The sequence below is a fragment of the Peromyscus maniculatus genome, chromosome 8 (assembly GCF_049852395.1).
Source record: "Peromyscus maniculatus bairdii isolate BWxNUB_F1_BW_parent chromosome 8, HU_Pman_BW_mat_3.1, whole genome shotgun sequence".
NCBI lineage: Eukaryota > Metazoa > Chordata > Mammalia > Rodentia > Cricetidae > Peromyscus > Peromyscus maniculatus.
This window is the reverse complement of record NC_134859.1, coordinates 4348528-4364545: the sequence shown is the minus strand read 5'-3', so window position 1 is coordinate 4364545 and position 16018 is coordinate 4348528. Positions and strand designations below refer to the sequence as shown.

The window sequence follows — 16018 nt, the reverse complement described above, 5'->3', positions numbered from 1 at the left end:
TGCCTAGCGTACATGTAAGCCTTGAGTCTGATCCCCAGCACCTAAACAAGAGGCAGGAGAATGGGAAGTTCAAGGTCATTTTCAGTTATACAGGGAGCTCAAGGCCAGCCAGAGAGTCATGGTGAGACGGTTTCTCGAAGAGAAAGACGGAGAAAGAGGGAAGAGGAATGGAAGGAGGAAAGAGAAGGGAAAAAGAAAGGAGAGAGAGATAGAGAGAAGAAAAAGCTTTTTTTTAAATCTAGGAATAGAAGAAGCCAGGTGGTGACGCACGCCTTTAACACCAGTCCTCAGAGGCAGGTGGATCTCTGTGAGCTCAAGGCCAGCCTGGTCTACACATCAAGTTCCAGGCCAGCCAAAGCTACATATAGAGGGACCCTGTCTCAAAAACAATTAGTAAATCAAGTAGGCTAGAGCTCAGCTGGTAGAACGCTTGGCCGGCATGCACAAAGCCCTGAGATGGAGCGTTTCAAAGACAGGAGTTCCAGGTATCCTCCTACTGTAGTAAACACCGGATGAGGACTGAGCGGGTGGGTGCTGCCCTAGTGGATGGCTGCAATGTACACATCTTTGGAACTGAGTGACAGGCAGAGGTGGGAGGCCAGCAGCCAGGAACAGGGAGAGGAAAGTGGCTTTAAGGGGACTTCTGAGTGAGACCTCAGACGGAGACCTCAGGCGGAGACTGCAGGGGGTGAGACCATCCTAAGTCACCAGAGCAGTCACAGCCAGGAGGCCTCAGAGGAAGACTAGAGAGCAGGCCCCGCCTGTCCTAAAGCAGTAAACGCTGGGCAGGACCATGGGCATACCCTGAGGAGCTACGGGAGGCAGAGTGGAAAAGCCACATTCGGCAGAAGATGTTGAAGCGCTATGGGACTGCTTTTAAACACATCTAGCTAAATGAAGAAAGAAATGACTTCGCGGAAGGGGAGCGCAGGCAGAGAGGAGCCTGGGAATCTCAGCCTGGCTAGATAAACACATGGCATCCCCAGAGGAACGAGGGTGTGGCCGGGAACCATCCTCTGAAGAGAAGAGCTTAGAGGGAGTCTGTGGACAATGACCGCCCGCAGGCAGGCATGTTGGAGATCCAGGCAAGCTGGGACCTCAAGGCCAGCTTTCCAGAAGAGCCTAGAAGACCTCAAGACAACCTCACCCCAACTCTAGTGAGGAACCCTCAATCCAGCAGGTGCTGAAGCAGATAAGGGGTAGGGTCGGCACACAGCTTCTTCCACCTACCTATACCTCAAGGATACACAGGCAAGCTGGGTGCTCCCAGGTGTCACAGGAGACACCACTGTGAGTCCCCATCAGGCTGACAACTGGTGGAACCACAGGGTGAAGCCACCAGACAGTGAGCCTGTGAGAGCTGCTCAGTGGGAGAAGCAGGGGACGTGGCTGCCCAGGACTTGAGGCGCTGGCACAGGGAAGGAAAGAATGTTCTGCCAGGTGTGGCAGGGCTTGCCTATAGAAAACAAAAACAAAAACAGGTGTGGCGGTGCATGCCTTTGGGAGGCAGAGGTAGGGGGCATCTCTGTGAGTGAGTTCAAGACCTGGTCTACAAATCGAGTTCCAGGACAGCTAGAGCTGTTACACAGAGAAAGCCAGTCTCAAAAACAACAACAATAAACAAACAGACGAATGAATGAATGAATGAATGAATGAATGAATGAATGAATGAATGAATGAATGCTGGGGGACCAGGAGTCCAAGGCCATTCTGGGGTACATAAGACCATGTCTCAAAAAGAGAAAGAAATGTATATTTAAAAAAAAAAACCTGGGGGTATGATCCTATGCTCATATCTTAATTTTCAAGGAGCAGAGGCAGAAAAATCACAAGTTCAAAGTCATCTTGATACACAGCAAGACCCTGTCTCTAAAAGGGGGTTGGGGGCTAGAAAGACGGCAGAGTGGTTACGAGCACTTACTGCTCTTGCAGAGGACCCAAGTTCAAGTCCCAGCACCCACGTTAAGTAGCTCACAGGTGCCTGTAACTAGCTCTGGATGATCCAACACCTCTAGCTTCCACAGGCTCTGGCACTAGGATTCTCATACGTGCCCAAAATTTAAAAATAAATAAATCATTTAAAAAAGCAAAAACAAACAAACAAACCCACAACTTCTGGCTTGGGAGAAGGTTCGTCAGAGCTCAACTTGCAAGCACAGGGACCCGAGTCCCTGTGACGTCAGAACTGGAGGGTGGAGTGGGATGGGTGGTGGAGCCGGCGGACAGTTCAGTTACCTCGGATCATGAGGAGCAGGCTCAAGCGAGAGGCACTTTCTCAAATGCACACCCGCAGGTTTAACACTCTGTCCTATCAGAGCTGGCTCCTTTCTTCTTACCCGGTCCTCTCTAAGGGAATGTCCTCCACCCACAACTTTTTTCACAGGCTTTTAGCTGAGAGAAAATTGCCGAGTTTGTGTCCGAAGTCTCATCCATATCTGACTTCAGGGAGATATGGACCGTGGACTAGAGCTGGGCTGAACAAGCCTTTGACACGATGGGACTTCACATGTGACAGGGACATGTGAGAGGCCAGGAGCAGAACACTGTGTTCTGAATGTATTTTATAACCCCCCAGTCCCCACAGGGACCCTGAGAGGGCACAGCAAAGAAAACCCTCCCTCACTGGGTACCAATCAGAATCTTGTAGTTCAGCCTCTTGACCCAAGCAGACATGTTTCTATTGTTCCAATTCACTCAGCCTCTTACTGTAGTGAAGTGCACTAGAGGTGCACAGGAACTTTCTGGGCTAATTTGACAGCTTTTCTGTAAATCTGAAGCTACTATAAGTAAAATGTTTATTTAGGGCTGGAGAGACAGCTGAACAGGTAAAGCGATGGCCTTGTAACTGTAGGGACTTGAGTTTAACGGGTGTGGGGGGTGGAGGTGGAGGGTGGGAGGGGAAGGGAGGGGGGAGGGGGGGGCAGACAAGCACAGATAAAGTGTGGCAACATTCACTTGTAATTCCGGAGCTGGGGGGACAGAAGCGGGTGGGTCCCTGGAGCTGCTGGGTAGTTCTGTTAACCCGGATCACTGAGAGACCCTGCCTCAAACGCACACATGTAAGCCCAGCACTGGACTCTCTGGCAAGCTGCGGTACCCATTTGGTGAGCCCCGGCTAGTGAAAGACGCTATTGCAAAAGAAAGATGTCAGCAGTGCCTGAGGAATAACATCCAGGTTGTCCTCTGGCCTTCACATGCACACACTTGTGCATACACAAACATGAACACACACACACACACACACACACACACACACACACACACACACACACAAATAAAAAGCTTATCTGGGAGGGAAAAACCCCAGCTGGTTAAATCTCATGTGGAGCTGGCTGGGGTGCAGATACACAGGCCTCCACTGACAGCAAACTGAGGCTCATGGCTGAGAGTGAACGTACATGAGTCTGTGGCCATGGATTTCCCCACCTGTGTGGTGAACCTGGCATGGCTCTGACCACCAGAACCTAGAGCTCTCTCTGTGGACCGCCCAGTCACCCTGCCACACAAGGACGTGGATACAGCCTTCAAAGAAGAAGCAGGACATTTGGTGTGCAGAAACACATCTCTGAGAAAGGCTGTGTTGTGAACAAGCCAGAACGGCAACAAGGTGCCAACACCTCCATCATCCACAGGTCCTTCTCGCACACGCATAACACACCTGGGACACAAGGAATGTTGCGGGGTCATTCTGAATGAAGCAGAGGAGGGCAGAGGAGGGAGGGACCAACCTTTGTCACAGCCAGAATCACATCCAACAAATAAATCCTTTTCTTAGGCGAATACAATGTCCTCGGCCAACCTGTCTCTACCTGCCCCCACTCCCAGGCATCTCTCTTAGGCTAAAGTAACATGACCACAGCCCTTTGTCCTGTGAACTGTGTCTCAGGTCCCTCCTGTTTGCAGAGTGCCGTAGGCTCTAATTACAGGCTGAGGAAAGAACCTATCTGTGGTGACCACATCCGCAGCCAACCGACCATGGACTAAAGACATTTGGAAAAAACCAAACCAGCTGCACTAAAAGTATGCACACACTTCTTATTATTCCCGAGACAATACAGTAGAGTAATTATTTACCTACTGTTACACTGTTTTAGCATTTTTTCTTTTGGATTTAAAAAAAAGGATTTTTTACACACACACAAATACATATATATTCACACATGAGAATAGTTGCCCACAGAAGGCAGAAAAAGGCCATTGATCCCTGGAGGCTGGAGTTACAGACACTTATGAGTCACCTAATGTGGTTTCTGAGAACTGAACCTTGATCCTTGGCAAGGTGGTAAGGCCTCTTAACCACTGAGCCACCTCTCCAAACTCCTTCTTTTGGATTGAGACAGCCTTGAACCTGGTCCTTTTGCCTCAGCCTCCCCAAGTGCTGGGATTATGGGCAGGTGACACCACATCTGGTTTTGTTTTAGGTCTTGTAAGTAGTTATTAGAGAGGTTTCTGGGGTGATTAGCAGTGTGTAGTGAGAATCTGTAGGTTCAACACAAATACCATACCTTTTTTTTTTTTTTTTTTTTTTTTGGTTAGAGGCCAGAGCACCCATAAATTGTGATGTCCAAGGAGTTGTACAATTAAAGAGCAGTTTTATCATTCAGCAAGAGGACTCTTATCCTATCATTCTCCTACTTTGTAGTTTCTTTGCTGGTTTTGTTGTTGTTGTTGTTGTTGTGTTTGTTTTCGAGACAGGGTTTCTCTGTGTAGCCCAGCATGTCCTAGAACTCACTCTGTAGCCCAGGCTGGCCTCGAACTCACAGAGATCCGCCTGCCTCTGCCGCCCGAGTGCTGGGATTACAGGTGTGCTCCGCCACTGCCTCTGCTGTATTTTGTGCTATGGCCCGTTCTCATGCCGAGACTTCAGAGGGTCGAGGGTGAGTGAGGCACGGGAAGCTGAGACCCTTCCTTGCCGGCCTACGGAGTCTGCAGGGAGGCAAACGCTGACAACCAGCAGGCCCCAGGAGACACAGGAGGAGGGGGCAGGGATGGCAAAGGCAAGAAGCAGGGGTGACATCTGCCCAGAGGCAGCACATCTGTGTCCTGGGGTGAGGGGCAGCAGGGAGGTGCGTCAGGCAGGTACAGGCCAGTTTCCAGGGCCTTCGCATCAGGGAGGTACCAGTCTGGGCCTCTGGAGGATCCAGCAGTTCCCCAAGTCACTTAACCCTTATCAAGAAGGGAGTTCAGATCCTCAAAATAACCCTCCAACCCCAGAATGTCAGGAGCCCCCCAGCAACTCACGACAACACAAAACATATCAAAAGCTAAGGGCGCCACTCACAAATGCAAGAGTCCCAGGCTCCAGAACTCTGTACCACCCTTTCAGTCCTGCCCTCAAGCTCTTCAAATGTTTCCATGAACCAGGATCTTTTCTTTGGGGGGGGGGGGGGGGCGGTGTTGAGACAAGGTTTCTCTGTGTAGCTTTTGGAGCCTATCCTGGAACTCGCTCTGTAGACCAGGCTGGCCTCAAATTCACAGAGATCTGCCTGCCTCTGCCCGCCGAGTGCTGGGATTAAAGGCATGTGCCACCACCGCCCAGTGAAACAGTATCTTTTCAAAACACTCATTTATTTTTATTTTATGTGTGGATGTTTTGCCCGCATGTAATGTATGTACACCAGATGTACGCCTGGTGCCTGCAGAGACCAGAAGGCGGCACTGGGTACCCTAGATCTGGGGCTACAGAGACAGACATCAAACGTGGGTCATCTGCAAGAGTAGCCAGCGCTCTTAATCTCTGAGCCATCTCTCCCTCCCCGAAACAGTATCTTAACTTTTCTTCTAAAATTGACCCCATATTTCTCTCTGCTTTCTTTAAGTCTGGGAGAAGATGGGAAATGAAAAGATGGGGAGAAGGGAGAGAGAGGGTCTGTCTACACTTTTTGGTTCTGATTCATCCCTGGCTACATCAGGGGCCATGGCAGTACACCACCACCACCACCTTCAACATGCTGCTGTGAAGTTTTGAGGACTTGGACCCCATCAGAACCAAGTGTGTAAGAACTCCATACAAACAGTTACCAGTGTTGTGACTCAAAACACTGGTGGGTCGGGGCTAGGGTGTGACTTGGTTGGTAGGGTGATTGCCCTGCATGCATGAATCCCTGGGTTCAATCCCCACAAACCCTAGTGGTGCAGGTCTGCAATCCCAATACTCAGGAGGTGGAACCAGGAGAATCAGAAGTTCAAGGTCACTCTCAGCTACACAAAGGGTTTGAGTCCATTCTGGGCTACATAGATCCTGTCTCAAAGGCAAAGGGGCAGGAGAGAAGACTGCTGTTAGAACACCAGCTGCCCCTGTGAAAAGACCCTGACTGCTGTTCCCCGCACACATCTGGCAGCTCAAAACCCCTGTAATTCCAGTTCCAGGGGACTCCAAGTCCTCTTGAAGCCCTTAAGAGCACTGTATGCAACACACACACACACACACACACACACACACACACACACACACACACACACACACACTTACAGAAAAAATTACCCCCAAAGCCCAGCTCTTTGTTTGACCTACAGGAGTTTCAGGACTCAGCCTTTTCCATGAAAACAGGAGTGTTCTGACCAACTCCATCATCTGACAGACTCCATCAATCTGGCCCTCTGCCAGGAAGGCTCCTCACCAGACAGGCTCATACGTACAGCTTAGGAAAGATGACCAAAAGTCAATACCACGTGTGGCTGGACTTTGTCACAGGCTAGCTGTCACCTGTTACACAGACTGTCCCACAGTCACGTCTGGAGGGCGTGGCTAGATGTTGCCTGCTTCTCTTTCTTGTGATGCATATCCCAACAGTGTAAGTTATCTGTAAACATTTCCTCCTGCCAGAGAAGAGCTGTTCCTGCGCTGTAGTACTTCCTGGGAGTGACGAAGCCAGATGGCCATCTGCTCTGTCACTGGGATCTCTAGTCCCCCAGGGTCCCAAGATCTCCCTTGACCTCATTCAGCTGCGAGCCCAACATGATGGCGCACACAGGTAATCTGACCATCAAGGGCTACACAATGACTCAAGGCTGAGGCACATGCGTGCTCACACACATACATACATGAGAGATAAATACCTTAAAAATGAAAAGGAGCCCAGACAAGCGGAAGCTCTCGGACAGCGTAAACTGGACAAGCACGAGCTGACAGCGGCCCAGGGGAATCCGCGCCCACCTCTGCAGGCCTTACTTTTTCCTTGTTTAAAAATATTTTATTTTGAAATGGTCTTGCTAAGTAGGCCTGGCTTGAACTTGCAGTGATCCTCCTGCCTCTGCTTCCCAATACTGGGATTACAGGTATGCACCACCACACCTAGCTTATTCTGAACTCTCTAGAACAGTTTTTAAAATGTATCTTTTATTATTATGGGGGTGGGGAGGAGCTGGTGTGGAAGTCAGAGGACTACTTTCTGGAGTCAGTTCTCTCCTTCCACCTTAGGTGGGTGTCAGGGATTGAATTCAGGTCGACAGGCTTGCACACAAACACACTGACCTGATGGGCCACCTCACCTGACCGAGAACCAGCGGCTTTTCCTGAGGCACTGTCCTGTCCAGGTGACTGACAGGCGCATTTGGAGTATCATGTAGTGCTCAGTTCTCAGCCCCCTAGCTAGTCTTCAACCCCAGACCTCAGTAGATGGAGGCATCAGGCCATCTTGGAATACATTAGACCTTGTCAAGAAAGGAGGAGGGAGGGAAGGAGGGAGGGAGGGAGGGAGGGAGGGAGGGAGGGAGGGAGGGAGGGAGGGAGGGAGGAAGGGAGGGAGGGGAAGAAATAAAGAAAGGAAGGAAGGAAAGCCAGCTAGTGATCCAAGGGGTTTGGAGTCCTGGGACCGGGTTTAGGTAGTTATCTAGTACGGCCTTCCAGGGCCAGAGATAGGACTCAGGCCCATTCTTCCACCGGGAGGGAGGGGTCCAGCTACAATGTCCCACAAGCCTGTAAACGTCTAACAGCTCCCTAATATTTGAGGTGCTGTGGAGTCTGACGTCTACTTCCTAGCCCAGTGTTGACAGACTCCAATGGCTGCAGGCGACCAGCTTAGGTGGCTTTGGGAAGGATGCCTTTAGTAAGACTTAGGATCATGTGAAAACACCTATGCATCCAGCATTCTCTTCAGGCCCACCCTGCTTCCCAGGGCCACCCACACACAACCAGTCCTGATGGCACATGACTGCCTCCTGGGCCCTAACTGCTTCTTACTCTAGGCAGGCTCTGTTTCTGTAACTGGACTATACTATGCTCCTCTGGGGCAAGAGCCCACTTGAATTGGATTCCCAGCACCAACATGGCCGCTCACAACAGTCTGTAACTCCATTTCCAGGGGATCTGATCCCATCTTCTGACTTGTGTGGGCACCAGGCATGCAAGCAACACAGAGACAAACACGCAAGCATATCACTCATACACAAAAAATAAAATTAAGCCAGGCATGGCGGCGCACACCTTTAATCCCAGCACTCAGAGGCAGAGGCAGGGGTATCCCTGTGAGTTCCAGAATAGCCAGGGCTGTTGTTACACAGAGAAACCCTGTCTCAAAATAAATAAATAAATAAATAAATAAATAAATAAATAAATAAATAAATAAATAAATAAAAATTAAGTTAATTTTTTAAAGCCATTTTCTTTAGGCCAAGCAGGAGGGCCAAGATCTATAATCACAGCTCTTAGGAGACTGAGGCAGGAGGTTAATGAATTTAAATCTGACCTGGGATATTCAGGGAGACTGGAGTAGTCTGAATATAATTGGCCCCCATAGTTCATAGGGAGTGGTACTATTAGAAGTTGTGGCTTTTTTGGAGTGGGTGTGGCCTTATTGAAGGAAGTGTGTCATAGGGGGTGGGTTTTGAGGTCTTCTTTAATCAAAACACTCAGGGTACTCAGTTCACTTCCTGTTGACTGCAGATCAAGATGTAGGACCCTCAGCTACTTCTCCAGCACCATGTCTGCCTGCACACTGCCATGTCCATGATGGTAATGGACTGAACCTCTGAACTGTAAGCCACCCCAGTTAAATGTTTTCCTTCATAAGAGTTTCTGTGGTCATGGAGTCTCTTCACAGAAATAGAAACTCTAACTAAGACAGAGACCCTGTCTCAAACAAATAGATATAAATTTTTAAAACTGTATGCATCTTTTTTTTTTTAATCTAGGTGTACTGATGAATGCATGTCTTTAATCCCAGCACTTCTGAGGCAGAGGCAGGTGGATCTCTGTGAGCTGAGGCCAGGCTGGGCTACAGAGTAAGTTCTAGAACAGACAGAGCTACATAACAGAGACCTTGTTTCAAAAGAAAGAAAGGAAGAAAGAAGGAAAGGAAGAGAAGGACTGGAGGGATGTCTCAGTGGAAAGAGACTTGCCCTACAAGTGTGAGGACCAGAGTTCAGATCCTGGAACCCATGTAAAAAAGGCAGGCATTGCAGCTGCCTGTAATTCCAGCATTCCAGAGTCAGACACAGGGGTTGAGGGTGGGGGTGGAGCAGCTGGCTAGCTAGTCAATGGGGAGCTCTAGGTTCAGCACAAGACCCTGCCTAAACAGTTAAAGTAGAAGTCAAGTGAGGAAGAAGTCTGACATCAACTTTTGGTGTCCACACTCACCCACACAGATGTACACACACACACACACACACACACACACACACACACCACACACACATACACACCACACACACCACACACATACCACACACACCACACACACACACACACACAAATATGCACATGCATATTATAAATATATATGTATGTATATATATGTATATATATATATATATATTTGTATGTATAATATACACCACACATACACACACTTAAAAGAAGAAAAGTAGCCATGTCTAGTGGTATATCCCTGTAATTTCAGAACTTAGGAAATGGGGGCAGGAGGATCAGGAGTTCAAACTTAGCCAGACCTGGGGAGTTAGTGGCCAACCTGAGCTATATGAGACCATCTCAAAGAGAGAGAGGGGAAAAAAGTTTAAAACAAATTTAAAAGAGACGAGACTAGGGATTTAGCAGAAGGAAGGCCTGCCAAGCTGAACAGCCTCCTGAACCTCCTGCTCTCCATTTTCAGCCAGGCTTGGGTAGCACATGCTGTGGGAAATACAGGCTCCCGGGTAGAGAATGGCTTCCTAGATTTAGGTATCAGATCAACACACAAAGGGCAAGGCCTTCACAGAGATGAATCGGCTTTCAACTACCAATGTAATCCCCTACAACCAATTCTTCCAGAAAGAAAAACAATTCTTCTCTCCACGCCGTGCCCACTGCCCACCGCCCCAGCCCTAGAAAGGATGCACAAGGCTGGGTGGTATTAATATGGAGATCACAGAAATGACCGCATTAAGGGAAAGGAGCTGGCACGCAGATGTATGTGAGCCTTAGAAAAGGGCATAGTTTGTAAACAAGACAGAAACCAGCTGAGAGGGCCAACCGGTCTGGTCTTCGAGATCTTGGAAGAAGGAACAAAGTATTCCTTAGGGCAGTGTGTGTGTAACAGAGCAGGACTGAACTAAACCTGGGACTGTATGTCCATGAGAGCAAACATTGCTTAACAATTCTCACGTGCAGAGCACCGGCCATTCAAGGAGGATGAACGGGGCTTCTCACATGCCACAGAATGAGGGGGAGCAGACTGAGACAGCGGTGCGACCCAGGACCCTCTGTGGTTTAGAGGGCTAAGCCTCTTTGGGGAAGGAAGAAGAAACAGCTTTTGTAGGGTGGTGTCTAACCGCCCTGACAAACTTGATTCCATACACCTTGGAGAGGAACTCAGAAGCTCTTAGTAAAATATTTCAGAGAAATGTTTTCAAATTCCATCTTCTGAATTTCAGTGGTTTCTACAGGGTCATATGTCCCACAAGTCAAAGATAAAGTTACCACAAGCTTAAAGTCAGGTTCAAATACGGCATAACTACAAATTACATTGATTTGTGGAATGGAAGAATGTTCCACGGCAAGCAGAGCTGCACCCTACAATCAGTGTGGACCACTTCCCTGGGGACCCCGGGTGAAACCGCACCCCAGGCTCCCCCATGAATGCCAGCTTTTGATGAAATGGTACCAAAAGCACCAATCAGCCTGCGCCAGGCTATCAGATCCTGTGTGTCCTGATTAGTGACGGGGCGGGGGGTGGGGACGGCTCAATGACAAAAGATGGGGCCACCGACACAGAAAGCGGGTACCAGCCTCAAACTGCCGCTCAAATTATGTCTGATTTCATCTTCCACATTTCCTGAAATCCTGCTGGGTTTTGTTATTTATTTAATTCTTAAATTGCATTTCTTTAGTTTGTGTGTATGCGTGCTTGTGCGTATGTGCGCCACAGTGCAAGTGTGGAGGTCAAAAAACAGCTTATGCAAGTCAGTTCTGTCCTTCCACTACACGGACTGCGAGGCTGGGACTCAGAGGACAGGACTGGGTGGCAAGTGTCTTTACCTGCTGGGACATCTTGCCAGTCCTACTGCTGGTTTTTTTTTTTTTTTTTTTTTTTTTTTTGGTTTTTCAAGACAGGGTTTCTCTGCGTAGCTTTGCGCCTTTCCTGGAGCTCACTCTGTAGACCAGGCTGGCCTCAAACTCACAGAGATCCGCCTGGCTCTGTCTTTTGTTTTTATTTTTGCCAGTTTGGTTTCCGGAGACAGGGTCTCCCTGTGCAGCAGTCCAGACTTGCCATGCAACAATCCTCTGGCCTCAGCCTCCTGAGGGCGAATGAGCGCTGTGTAGCCTCGTGTCCACTAACACTAAAATCTTAAACTCCAAGATCACACACTCAAGAGGCTCCATAGGTCAAATGGCTTACATTTTTCTCAAGTCTTCCAGGTGTGTCCAACCTGTGTCCTGTAGGCCATTTGCACCCCAGGGAGAATAAGACCTGACATAATTCTCTTTTGTAACCTGACTGCAGGGTTCTCCCATGTGAGCTCTGTAGATGGTATCTGTAATGATGCCAGACACGCTTGCTAGGCTTTGGACCCTGGGGAGTTAGCGCTCTACATGGCGTAGGGCTGAGTGGAGAGCTGTTGCCCACTATGTGCCAACGCGCAGACAACAAAGTTGTCAAGAATAACACACAGCATGTTGGTGACTGACCAGAAAGGGAACTGGCTGGGCCTTGGAAGCACAGCCTCCCTCTGAGTGCTACCTGCCTTCCCTCCCCACCGGCAGGGCAAGGAACCAGGGTTTCTCTCCGAGGCTGTCATAGAACCTGGGGCTATTAATCTAACTCTGCAGGAGCCACCTGGCTACAATGCTGCTGTGCTGGACTGGAGATGTGGTTCAATATCCAGGACCTACAGAAAAAAACAGGCACTGGGGAGACAGCCTTCACAGTCTCTGATACTCACTAACCAGGCAGTGAGTTCAGCTAATCTACATGGTAAGCTCCAGGCCCATGAAACATCCTGTTTCAAAGGAGGCAGGCAGTATTCCAGAAGATGACTCAAAGTCCCCAAGTTGTCCTCTAGTCTCTGTACACATGGTTACATGAACCTACCTGCACTTAAAGACGTATTTAAGGTTTTTTTTTTATTTTCAATTATGTATATATTATGTGTCCAGATGTGGGTATGTGTATATGAGTGCAGTGTCCGCAGAGGCCAGAAGAGGGCACAAGATCCTCTGGAGCTAGAGTTTCAGGCAGTTGTGACCTGCCTAACATGGATGGTGGAAACTGAACTCAGGTCTTCTGGAATAGCAGCAAGCTATTGCTCCAGACCCCATGCACATGAATTTAAAGAAAGAGAAGAGGAAAAGGAAGAAGAAAAAACTCCTCTCTTGCCTGATGATAGTTGTTAAAAATGTGAGGTCCTACCCTACCCCAGGAGAAAGAAATCCACAGAGTACCGGAAAGGACTGAGCAGACTTGCTTCAGCCCATCATCTACCATCCCTGTAGCAATAAACATCTACCTCAGGGTCTTTGGTCTTCATACATGAAAACTCTTGGACTTGTTATACTTTTCTGTAGTTAATTTCTCTTTGGTTGAAGGCATTTTGGACGTGACTCTTAGACTGTTGAGACAGGGGCCATACCTTTCTGTGTCTGCAAACCTAATGAAATGACACATAAATCTCCAAAGACCTGTAGCCAAGTGACAACTTCAGCGGGTCTAACGTTGTCATTACTGTGTCTATCCAGAATGTCAATGAATGCTCAACAATAAAATGAAGTTATGAGGACCCCTGGAAAGCAGCACTTGACCTCACACACCAGTTCCACGGTAAGTAAACACCAGTCATGTTCAGAGTCAGCCGCGGTGGCCAATGGGCTGCAAGACAGAAGCAGAGAGCAGAGTCTGTTTACCTGTGGACACAGGCCACCTGGCTCCGCGGGCTATTTTCATGGCAGCAGAAAGCCAAAACAAACAGAACAGGAGAGACTGGTGCCAGCACTCCAGGGCTTCCTCTTCCCAGTTCCCTTCAGGGAAATCCGGGAGAGAGGTGGAGGAAGGAAGGGGTCCTGCCCATTCTCACAGTGGCACTGGGCCATGCCCCATCAGCGGGGACGACGGGATTAGATTAAGGTAGAAAAGCAGGAACAGCTTATCCTCTCAGTTTAGGCTGGGAATGCCTGCCGACTCCTTCCGTCTCTGACCCTGGACTTACCTGCACCTCTACCACAGCTTAGCTGGGATTCTGCTTGTGCGCAGTGTGCTCAGACCTCAGCTTTTCCATACAACCTTCCCTGTCTAGGAATGCCTCCCGACTTTAGTGGATTCGGAGCTGAGCTCTGCACTTTCAACAGCATGCCTGATTTCCACCCATAGCATAAGCCACTCAGGACCAGGAGCCATTTTTTTCAGCACCTTTACAGGACAAGGTGTAGTCCTCCACCCTCCCGTGGCCAGTCCATAAGGAAGGACAAAGGGAACGTATGTGCCAAAGACATGAGAGCTACTTCAATCTAGTATTTTAGAGACTCAAGAAACTGATGAGAGATTTTAGAGCAATCACTGGGTCACTTAATCCAGAAAAACATCACACAGGGTTTGTTTTGTTTTTTTTTTTTTCCAGGCAGGAATAAAACTATTCATTATTAATGCTTTTAGTGCAACAGGAAAGAGAGAACAATGGGCCTCTCCCACAGTAAACCTAACAGCAAATGTTTCTTAGATGGCCTGTACACTTGTATAAAGCAAGGACTGGCTGAGACCAGAGCCAGGTGAAGTATGGGTGCACTCTAGGCCAGGCAGAGCAAGCGATACATCCTCTGGATCCTGATCCGGCTGACAAGGCCAAACACAGGAGGAACTCCTGACACCACCCAGTGCCTTTCTTTACAGCCACCTACATTAGTGGTTTTAAAGAGCCAATCTGGGAAGGCTGGAGTGGAGAGCAGAACGGCAGGCCAGCACCTACTGGTGGAAATCATTTTCCTTCAAAGGACTCCAATATGGAGTCCAGGAGTCCCTGAACCAGCTCCCGCTCACCATGCCAAGGGGAGGGCGGTTAGATTTTGAAAAGGCTGGAGGAGCCGGCAGGATCGCACAACGCTGTACTCTCACACTGAAGGCAGAAAGTCCAGGAGTTCAAGACCAACCTCGGCTACATATGGAGTTGGGATTCCAGCCTGGACTACATAAGACCCTGTCTCACTCAAAACAACAAAAAGCTGATGGGAGTTCAGAACGCCTGTGACTCCCACAAATTATTTCCCAACAACTACCGCTCAATCAACAGTGAATGACATCAGCTCCACTATCCGGAAGCACAAAACTCGACAATATTAGGGAAGGTCCAAGCGGCCTGATGACTGTAGCTCCGCCTTTCTAGAACACACCCATGCCCCTCTAACCCCTTCCTCTTAAGCTTGAACGCAAGGTATGGGCACAACACCAAATGACGATTGAGCGCACCGTCCTGACCCACGCTGACTGGAAACCCCTCGGGAAGCAAGAACTGGGCCGGCTGGGCAGTCAGGGCCACGTCCACCGTCATTACCGGTGGACGTTGGGCTAGGAGCCCCGCGATCACACCGGATCCCCTGCGCACCGGCACGCCCGCACCCTGCGGGGAACCCGCGTGAAACCCACAGGGATAAGAGCAAAAATGCCGACGCGTGGACCCGGAGCAGCTACGGAGCATCTGGAAAGTTGTCCTACTTTTTGTCTGTTCACTTTTGGTTTCAGACTCCGCAAGCGATCGTTCTCCAAATCGCAACTAGTCTAGAGGCTACTAGAGAAAACCGCGCCGTTTCCTATAAGCCCTCCAGGGGCATCATCCGGAGAGATTCAGATGGGAGCTGAGCACTCCGGGCCTGCGGACCAAAGACTACCAGAGCACGGCTGGAACCCCTAACCCTGAATCCCGCCCAGAGCGCGCCACCCGGGTCCCGCGACATCGCCACCCGCGGAGAGCGCGGTGTCCCGGGGCTCTAGGCAGGTGCCAGAGCGCGGCCCCCGCCTCCGAAGCCGCCCCGCGCCCCGCGCCCGGCGTTCCCCATGCAGCACCCAGCAGCGCCACACTCACCGCCGCCCGCGCCGCCTGTCGAGCCGGGAGGTCTGCACTAGCCGCGCGCGCGGGCCGGGAGGGATCCAGGGAGGCAGGGCGAGCCCGGGGCGGGGATGTTTCGGGGCGTGGCTTGGAGGGGGCGGGAGGCCACCTGGGGCGGGGCCTGGGAGGGGCGGGGCGGCAGCCTGGTTGCAGGCGGGGTGGGAAGAAAACTGCGACCAGAGGGGCTCACAAAAGGCGGGGCGCGGGGAGGCGGGGCCCAGAGGGGCCGGCGCGAGGCGGACTAGAGGAGCCGCCGAGGCCTGGGAGAGGGCGGAGCGAAGAGGTTACTCTTTGTTTCTAACACCCCAACTACACATCCGCCCTCAAAAAGGCATAAAGACAACTACAGAACGGGAGACAATATTTGTAGGTCATGTAGCTGATGAAGGTCTAGTATTCAAGTTATATAAAAAACTGTAGAGGAGATAGAGGCATATGTTTGAGGTCAGCCTGATCTACAACAGTGAGTTCCAGGCAAGCTAAGGCTCCATAGTGTCTCAAGACACCAAAAACCAGCCAGAGCTGCAGCCCAGCTGTTAAGGGGCTGGTATGT

At 50.0% G+C, this 16018-nt stretch overlaps 1 protein-coding gene across 2 annotated transcripts in view; it reads right to left on the bottom strand.

The window, feature by feature from the left end:
* Nucleotides 1–15567, bottom strand: part of Litaf (lipopolysaccharide induced TNF factor) — a 36187-nt gene extending 20620 nt beyond the window's left edge. The window contains exon 1 of one of the 2 annotated variants that reach the window (XM_006983901.4): nucleotides 15442–15567. The gene's annotated coding sequence lies outside the window, so the exon portion shown is untranslated. Of the gene's footprint in view, nucleotides 1–12882; nucleotides 12906–15441 lie in introns of those variants that run through there. The other variant, XM_076577852.1, reaches the window with a different exon arrangement.
* Between the last annotated feature and the right edge of the window lie 451 nt (nucleotides 15568–16018).